Source organism: Pleurodeles waltl, chromosome 4_1 (genome assembly GCF_031143425.1).
Source record: "Pleurodeles waltl isolate 20211129_DDA chromosome 4_1, aPleWal1.hap1.20221129, whole genome shotgun sequence".
Lineage (NCBI taxonomy): Eukaryota > Metazoa > Chordata > Amphibia > Caudata > Salamandridae > Pleurodeles > Pleurodeles waltl.
The window spans coordinates 766,430,091-766,438,989 of NC_090442.1; the positions used below are offsets into that span (position 1 = coordinate 766,430,091).

At 43.4% G+C, this 8,899-nt stretch overlaps 1 protein-coding gene across 1 annotated transcript in view; it reads right to left on the bottom strand.

Annotated features, from left to right (window-relative positions):
* Window positions 1-8,639, bottom strand: part of LOC138288130 (D(4) dopamine receptor-like) — a 102,014-nt gene extending 93,375 nt beyond the window's left edge. The window contains exon 1 of the mRNA XM_069229393.1: window positions 7,860-8,639. The gene's annotated coding sequence lies outside the window, so the exon portion shown is untranslated. The remainder of the gene's footprint in view (window positions 1-7,859) is intronic.
* Window positions 8,640-8,899: the final 260 nt, after the last annotated feature.

Here is an 8,899-nt window from a genome sequence, read left to right on the forward strand (position 1 = left end):
CAGATGGACCTGTCACTAGTCCCCCGAGACACGGAATGGTGGTTTCTGTGCAGGGTTAACGTGTAACAGGAATGGCCGATAAATGTGAATCGGACAAGGCAGTGATGGTTTACATTTATGGGCAAGGTGGAAGCTGGTATGTGAATGGTACTGTGTGCCACTTACTGCCCATCAAACGTCTTGTAGCAGAAAATAAAATACTATCAGAGTCGATGCTGCTGTCTGTCAAGGAGCTTCAAGGCGCTTCAAATACAGTAACATAAATTCTAATTTCATCATCTAGTTCACAGTTTTCTTATACGAGTTGCATTGTGGACAGCCTTTGGCCATTCGTGCATTTCCCCAGTGACCTGCAAGCTAAGGGGTTGCTTTTATGACTGGACTGGCTTTCTTAACAGATCACTGAACGCCTATAGCTCACATAGCCGGGAAATTGTGTTCTAATATGCATTATTTAGACCAATGTTTGGGTGGACATCCGGCTCAAATCCCACTGGAGATGTTCAGATTCGCTTGCAATGCTTACTGTGCGTGACTGGTTTGGACATTTTTGGAAGGGCTCTGTGTTTGTGATTCCCACCCTGGACCAAGTTGGGAAAGAATAACCCTGCGTATTGCGTTAAATTCTGGAATATGAAAATATGTCATTAGTTTCTCCTCCGAACTGTCTGTAAAACCTGTGGCTGTAAATAAATATATTTGGAAAACTGCAGTGGCTTCACGCAAAACCATGACACCCACCCCACGGAGAATGTATGAGGGGGTCATGAGTCTCCCGTATCTCACAAATATTCACTGACCACGGGTTGTAGTCTCCGTCCCCAACACCTCCCACACATTGCCCCCCTCCAACAACCCCCCCCCCAGACCCCCCTCGCCGGCCTCCACCGCCCCTGCCCCCCCAGACAAAGGATCGAGGCCCCATGAAATGTTCGGGGTCCTGCGTCATGCCATGGAAAACTGTGCTGTGAAATGACTCGTTTAATGCAGCAAGTAATGCCACTGCTCGTGTCGGCTGGAGGCAGAGAGTAAACCAAATATGTCTAGCAGTAACATCCATCGTAGCGCTATAAAGTGATCCAGGACGCCTCTGGGTGCCCTTTCACCCCATTAATATCTATGGCTTTTATGCCATCCTCCGCATATAAAGCAGCGTCACCCTCTAACACCCCCCCTCCCGCTGGACAGAGAATACATAGCCTGATGCACTCACTTCTCACTGCACTCCGCGTCTCTAATTCTAAAAGTCATCGGTCACCCCCCCGGCAGGCTCCCGGTGGGGATTTTCGGGGTGAGTGCCCCCTCGCCCCCGTGTTTTGCTGTTTTCTTTTCTTTAAGTTTGAAAACGCTTTATTAAAATAGGTAGTAATAAAAGAATACATTGACAGGAGCATATATGGCACTTATGTAAGGCAAAAAACAAGTAATGGGATAAAAAATAGATGTATAGCAAGAATACAGAATACGACACATTGCTGTAAAGAATACAGTCAATTGGCATTTTATGATTTTTGAGAGAATAAAGAATGAAAGAAAAAGTAGGATCAAGAAAGGGAAGAACACGCAGGAAGAAGAAAAAATGAATATAAGTTGAATGATGGAAAAGGTAATAAAACAAATGTAATTCATGACAATGTGGTTGTAACTTTACACATAGGTGCAGCCTACAAATCACGGTGGTTCAAAGGTAGTAGTGGTACCTCAGGAAGGAATGGGGTTTTCTGGAGAGAAAGGATATTATCGGCATCGAGAGCAAGTCTCGTTTAAAGAGCTAATGTGTAGTCATCGCATTAACTCTGTCCACTCTATGATGACATTGCATATTCCACCATCCGATAAATGGGATTTTAGTGGTGTCCTTCCAGTTGGATATAATAATTTATAGTGCAATATAATTAAATAAGTCTACACATTTTCCAACCGTAACCTGAGAATGCCATATTTAAGAGGAACCTTCTCAAAAACATAAGCAACCTATAAAAGTAATTTTAATGAAACACATTTCCTTTATTGCTGTTTTCTTCTCTAATGCTTGTTTTTGTGCTGTCTGCTTTGCCCCACAAGCAGCTCACCGACCAGTAAAATCAACTCTGGGGTGAGAGCAAACATGTTGGGTGTACTGCGAGAGGTGGGGTTTAGCTCCCCCTCAAAAATCAACCCCCCGTCCATGGTAATGGACCCTATTTATAACCAGAATAACTTGTTTCATGTAGCATTCAATACCACCCTTCTGCCGCAGTTAACAACTCTCACTATTACCTTATTAAATGCTATTCAATTATTCCATTTACTGACCTCAAAAGGATGGAAGGCGGAGTCAGCGGAATTCAAACAGATGAGCTGCCTTTCACTATATGCTTTAACAAGAAGTCTTCAACTCACTGAGCCATCGTGCTTATTAAGTGGCACTTTAGGTATTGCCCAGCTATTGCTTAAATAAAAACCTCGACCTGAAATAGTTTGTCAGTCTCAGGAAGACTGTGTCAAGCATAATATCCATCCTGAACCACACCCCACAATGCAGCAGCGTTGTTTAATGGGCATTTGCAAGCACTGCCTGTGAGAGCGATTCATGTTATGTAGTAAATCATTGCTGTAGCTATGACATTGAAGCAATCCAACCTTTTATTTATTCAAACTTACATGTCACTGATCACGCCACTGGAAAAGTGACTTTGAGGGGTTGTAGATCAGAATATCAAGGACAAAAATATTGGGTGAACAAAATATTTGGAAGGTAAATGCATATAGGTAAGCATGGGATTGCTATTCTTAATATATATATATATATGCATATATATATTTGTAATATGAATATATATGTGTATATATATATATATATATATGCATACATTTATACATATATTACGCACACGTATATGTATATCTATAGTTCCATATACATAATATCTTCAAGATGCAGATCTTCAAGGTACACAGATGTGACATAAGATATAGTAAACCAGTGCTAACCCATATTTACTATTTACTTTAATAATATTTAGTACTCAGTACTTAGGCCTTGCTATTTTGACCCCATGTTATTTTTTAGTTGATATACTAGCAGACTTCATTCAAGGCACATCACCACCCCAGTCTACACCTTAGGACAACCCTTGCTGTTTAATTATCCTGAAAGAACATGTATGCCACGGGGGCCCAGAGTATGCCAGCAGGGCTAGATCAATGCCAGATTTTCAGAATAACCACTGACCATCTAAATGATATTTAATATATTCACATTTATTTCGTACGAAGAGAATGAAAAGCCAGAAGCTCCCCTAAAACCAGAACTCAGTTCTCATTGTGTGTGCTCTTTCTTTTCAAGGGTCTCTCAGAAAATGCAAGATGTTCGCTGCACATATCATGCCATGCAGTAGGAGCGGCGTGGAGATCTTTACATGCACAGTCCAATGAAAATCTCGGGCATTCCATCTATATACATATGGATGGAATATGGACCTCAAAGCCAGCGCTTAATTTGTGAAAGAAAGCATGCCGGTGCCCAAAGCTCTGCTCAAAATGGGTGGCTGGAAAATTAAATGTTGGCACGCCGAATACCAACTGCTGGTAGTCTTTAATTCACCACCAGACACTCCCTGACCCTTTTTCTGGCTCTTGTAGGTTCCTACTTTCTCCTTTTCTGACAGGTTTGCCGGTTTTCTCTTCCTCTGTCTCTCTGAACGGTGTTTTTTTTCCCTCTCTTGTAATCCGTAAGTCTCTGACGCAGAAAATAAGTACCAATCCTCAAAAATAAGTGCAGGTGGCCCCCACTGGCTCAAATTAAGCACTGCTCCAAACACATTCCTGTCAGCGAACAGTGTGGTAAGTGGTTAATATGACAACCCCAACTACTATCTCTGGGTAGCTGTGGAGTCTTTGTCTCCAATGCTGATCAGACTGACGTATCCCTCTGGTTGGCTGCTAGCACCTCATCCTTGCACCGGATTTTACCTCTACCGCTAACTGCAGTCCCAAGTGGTTTTGTGGCTCTGTGCTTAGTAAGCATTTTTTTACATTTCGTTGTTTTGTTCCTTTCATTCCTTTTCCTAGATACATTTTCTCGAATGCTCCTTCATTTTCAAGTCATTTTTTTAACCATGTTATTGGTATGTTATCATATGTTATTAGCTTGTTGCACTACGGTTTGTATTATTTTACTAAACTGTAGATAGGGAATGTATTATTTTCTACCTACATTTTTTTGTCTGGTTTTTCAAGCTTTTTTAGGTGCCATGAAACTTGTATCTGTTGGGACTGTACAACTTACAAAGAATGGTGAGAACGACTGTCAGACCCCGAGGACATGGCTTGACCAGCTTTTAATCCAGACAAATAACAGGATTTATAGACCTGCCATCTATACCTATATCTAGACCTTCTAGTCTAGGCGTTTTGCAGGTCCTGAGACCTTTCACTTGTACCTTTAGAATAATTGATTCAGATACGCTGCAGGATCACAGGATCTTCAAGGGGGCATATTCAACCTTGGATTCAAGTATATAGCAGGACCTAAGACCTTTCACCTGTAGCTTTAGAACCTCTGATCTACATATACGTCAGGATCAGAGACGTTCATCTGTGCATATTCAACCTTGAATCCAGGTAAACAGGAGTATGTAGAGACCTTCCACCGGTACTTATAGAATATCTACATGGAGTAAGTATTATGCAGGACCTGAGACCTTTCACTTTTACTGACAGAATCTCTGATCCAGATATATAGTCCGATAAGAGACCGTTAACCTGTGCATATACAACCTTTAATATATATTTTCATTGAAAAAAAAGTTTAACGGACATTATAGTTAGGTAAAAATATCAGTTAAAACATACAGTTTTAAACACACAAACCGCAGTTATAGTTATTTCAAGTAACTATAATTTGTGATCTACAGTAGCTATAACTCATGCCCCTGCTGTGCACAGTGTTGTCATGAATGATGTCATTTCAGATGTTGTAGTGATGCTACCAATGATGTCCCACAGCATATTGTGAGTGGCGTAGTATGTGAGGTAATTACCAGTGCTATCAAGAGTGCTAGTTGTAGTTACTTTAGGACATGAATTATAGTTACTTGAGATAAATATAATTGATGGATTCCAGTGTTTTTTCCCCTTAAAATAGTATATTTTAGTTAACATTTTCACCAATCTATAATATGTTTTAACATTTATTTTTTTCAGTGAATTTGTAAGGGTTTTTTTTTATTATAAAGTAAGATATTATTAAAATTCCTAACTATATTGTCACTTTAACCCTTGGTTGTTACAGTAAATTTATATGTTTTTTTTTACTGTAAGATGTCCATCACAATGTGTAGCATGGGTTGGCTGCCCATACCCATGCATGGCCAAGCACAGGGCATTCGGCCAAGCCCTGCACCCAACACCCCGCAGGCGCCCATCCACACGCCGGTCACAACTTTTGGCTGTGCGCGATGTGGTGTTGGGCGCAGGGCCCAACCTGTGGTAAGGTCCTGCATGCATACGGGGTGGGTGCCCTACCCCCCTGCAGTGCATGGCCTTCTGCCCAACTTCCTACAGGCACTCAACCCCCTTTTTTATTTTTTGGGGGTTCTGTAATTATGGGGATCCACCTCGACACTCAGTGCAACACCCATGTGGAATCACTCTGGATCTGTGGATCTGTAGTGAAGCCCCAAGAGTTGTTGCAAAGAGTGTCTCTGTAGATCTGCAGATCAGCAGAACCTTCCAAAAATATTTTCCATATATTTGGCCCGGTGGGGTGTGGGGGGGGGGGGGAGTTCTCTAGGCCCAGGGGTTTGGGATTTAGCTACTTTACCCTCATATTTTATTTTGTTATATTTTTACAGGACTCAGGATCAAGTCCCCAAGTCCCAAGATGGCAGTCACAGCTTTTCCTTCAGGTTTGCAACCAGCTGATCACAACGTGTGGTTGAGTGCCCAGATCTGTGGTGGATCTGTTGTGGATCCTCTGCTGCGTGATATATACAAGGTTTTCGAGCCTTAATTTCTCAAAAACTACTAAACAGATTTACACCAGATCTATAATTTAGTACTAAAGAATATTGAATTGAAGTATATTACAGGACCTGGAGATCGTTCAACTCCACCTGAAGAAAGTCCAATTCATTTATATCACAGGACCTGAGAACTTCCACCCATACTCATATAATCTTACCTCCACAAACATAGCTGGACCAGTGAGCTTCTACTTGTACAAATAGAGTATGCAATCTCTTAACCAAGTAGATAGCAGAGCTTATTACGCTTCACCCATACTTGAGGTATTAGCTGGTTACCTTTCTGTGATTCCAAATCTGTCCCAACGTCTTGATGAAAACCACTCACATATTCCTTCCTCAATCAATCACTTTTCTCCTCACTTCCCTCCTGTTCACTCATTTCTTCCTCCCACAACATCTTCTGACCCACTCTCCACTTCCATTCTTTCCCTCCTTAATCTCAGCCACCCATCCACCCATTATCTTCCCCTTCTGCTGTGTCTCCCCTTTTTCTCTTTTTCTCCCACTCTCTCCTCCTCACCCAACCTCTTGCCGCCTTCCATTTTCTCCTTTCCTCTCCTGCGATCTACCTCTTTATCCTTCTTTCACATTTTATCCTTCCTCCCATCTCTCTTCCCTTCTTCCCCTCATTCACTACAGTCCCCTTTCTAGAGTTGGGTGAGCCTGAAGCCTGACTGCGGCTCAGCTCGAAGTGCTGTTGGAGCCTCAAGCCCATGACGAGCCGAACTATCATGTGGCTTATGCCTCCCTCCCTCCATGAGCCTGGGTGTTGTATCGCAGCCAGAGTTGCGGACTAGGGTACAAGGGAGCCAGGTTTGAGTTTCTGCATCAGCTCAACATTCTGTGATTCTGGGCATATCGCTTAACCTTCCCACCACTATAAATAATGAATTGTGGTCTTGTGTAATGTAAGTGGTGCTAGTGGTTCAATACCTACACATTGAGAGCTCACTAAATAGAAAATGCAGAAAAAAATCACAGCAGTAAAAACAAGCTTTCGCACAAGTGAAGACAGATAACCATTTCCTGTTTCGGGCACAGTGTAAACAGAAAACTTTCATAAATTGGGGCTTCTCTTCTTAAAATGTGTGACCTTAGGCAACCATTTTAATTCACTAAAGTATTTTTCCTTTATTATCACGTGTGAAAGCACTTTCATATATGTGCTTTCAGAGCGCCATGTGTACAAAAACCTATTGTGTTTCATTTAATGCGCTATAATGCTCTCTAATAATCTGGACACCTTCTGGGTTTATATGACAAGTGTCTTGCCTCTTAGTTCACTAATGTTTTATGTTTAAAAACTATCACCTAAATAAGTACTTCTCAGTGCTGTGTTATAAGTTGACATAGCGCTTCCACATGTTAAAGATAGGCGCTTTTCCGAATTTTGAAGAAACGTTATCATATTTTACATAATTTTTGTTGTATGATTTACCTCACAAACATGTTCAGGGCTCGGCTCGCGCATGGGCTCGAAGGTCGGAGCAGGACCCTTGATTCGGCTCTCCCTGCTCATTTGCTGACTTGCCCACCTTTACCCGTTCCTTTCCTCTTCCATGTCCTATTCATCCTCTTCCCCTCCTCACTCTTCCACCCCTCCACTTTCCTCTCTTCCGCCGATTTGGCTTCTTCTCGCTTATCCCTTTTTCCGTAGTTTGCAATCCATACCTGTTTCCCTCTCGTTTTCTAACCTTTAGCCCTGGTCCTCGCCCCACTCTTTCCACTTTCCCTGTCCCGTTCTTCCACTTCCCACAGCCTCAAGATCGCCTCTCTCCTCCCTTCCTCTCGTGTGCCCGTTCGTCCCTTCTTTCTACTTTGATATAAAATGCGTAAGTGCATAGTTACCTAAGTAGGGGTCGACCCACGTGACGGCGACGCGGTGAGCCGGGGCGCGTCTTCCCCGGTCCTTCCTCCGCCGGGAGCGGCTCCGTAGCGCCCAATTCCTGCGAGGAGTCCAGTCGCGCTTGCAGGTGTCGCCACTCTCAGATGCGCTTTAGTTTTTTCCCTTTCGCGCTACTTTTCTCTGGTATTATAGATTTTTTATAAACAGATTAGATTTTCTGTCTGTTTTTATTTGTCTCTCCAATTGAAACTCCCTCGTTTCTCCTTTGTTTGCGTCATTCCGTATCAGTCCTTGTCTTCCTTTCTTTTTCCTTCTGTTGCTTTCGTTTGTTCTTTTTTCCTTTCCCCTTTCTCCTCTTTCCCTACTTTCTTTAGCTCCTGTTTTCTTTTCTCTCTGTGCTTCCTTAAGTTGCTTCTCGCGCTTTCTTTTGGTTACGTATATTTTGTATTGTTTTCGAGGCACTCAGTCTTCTCCATGGGCACTTTCATTCCATTGTTTGGTAAACACTGGTCTCCATGGCGTGTGCAGTCCTCCTTCCTTTCCCGCGCTGACTCCTCTGTCTCTTCCTTTCCATCGCAGAACCCGTTTCCAAAGTGTACGGAGAACCAAAGGAAAGCCTTCGTTGAAGAAACGAAAGGCGAATCCACTCAAAGCCCCCGAGCTGATCCCTGCAGCTGGAGAGATGTGAGCGCAGTTGTGCGTGGTAGCCGCTCGCGGCACCAGGAAGCTGCCTCCGTGCTCCGACGCGCACAGGTACCACCCCTCCCGTGTCCTCTCTCCGCACGCTCTGTGTACAGCTTGTGAGGTGCGTGCTCACTTGTGCCGCGCCAAGCACCCTCAGTGTATGGCTTCCGGGATGCTTCTTGTGTGCCCCCGGCCAGGACGCCATCGGGATGCTTTGCCTGCTCCCTCAAGGGCCATACCCCCTTTATACATCGCCGGGAGGGCGTGTGCGCCGACCTTTAGTTGCTTAGTGAAGTGTGCCATACTTCAAAGAATAACAAGGCTCCAGAGGTGGGCTAGCCGCTGAAATATCCAGCTA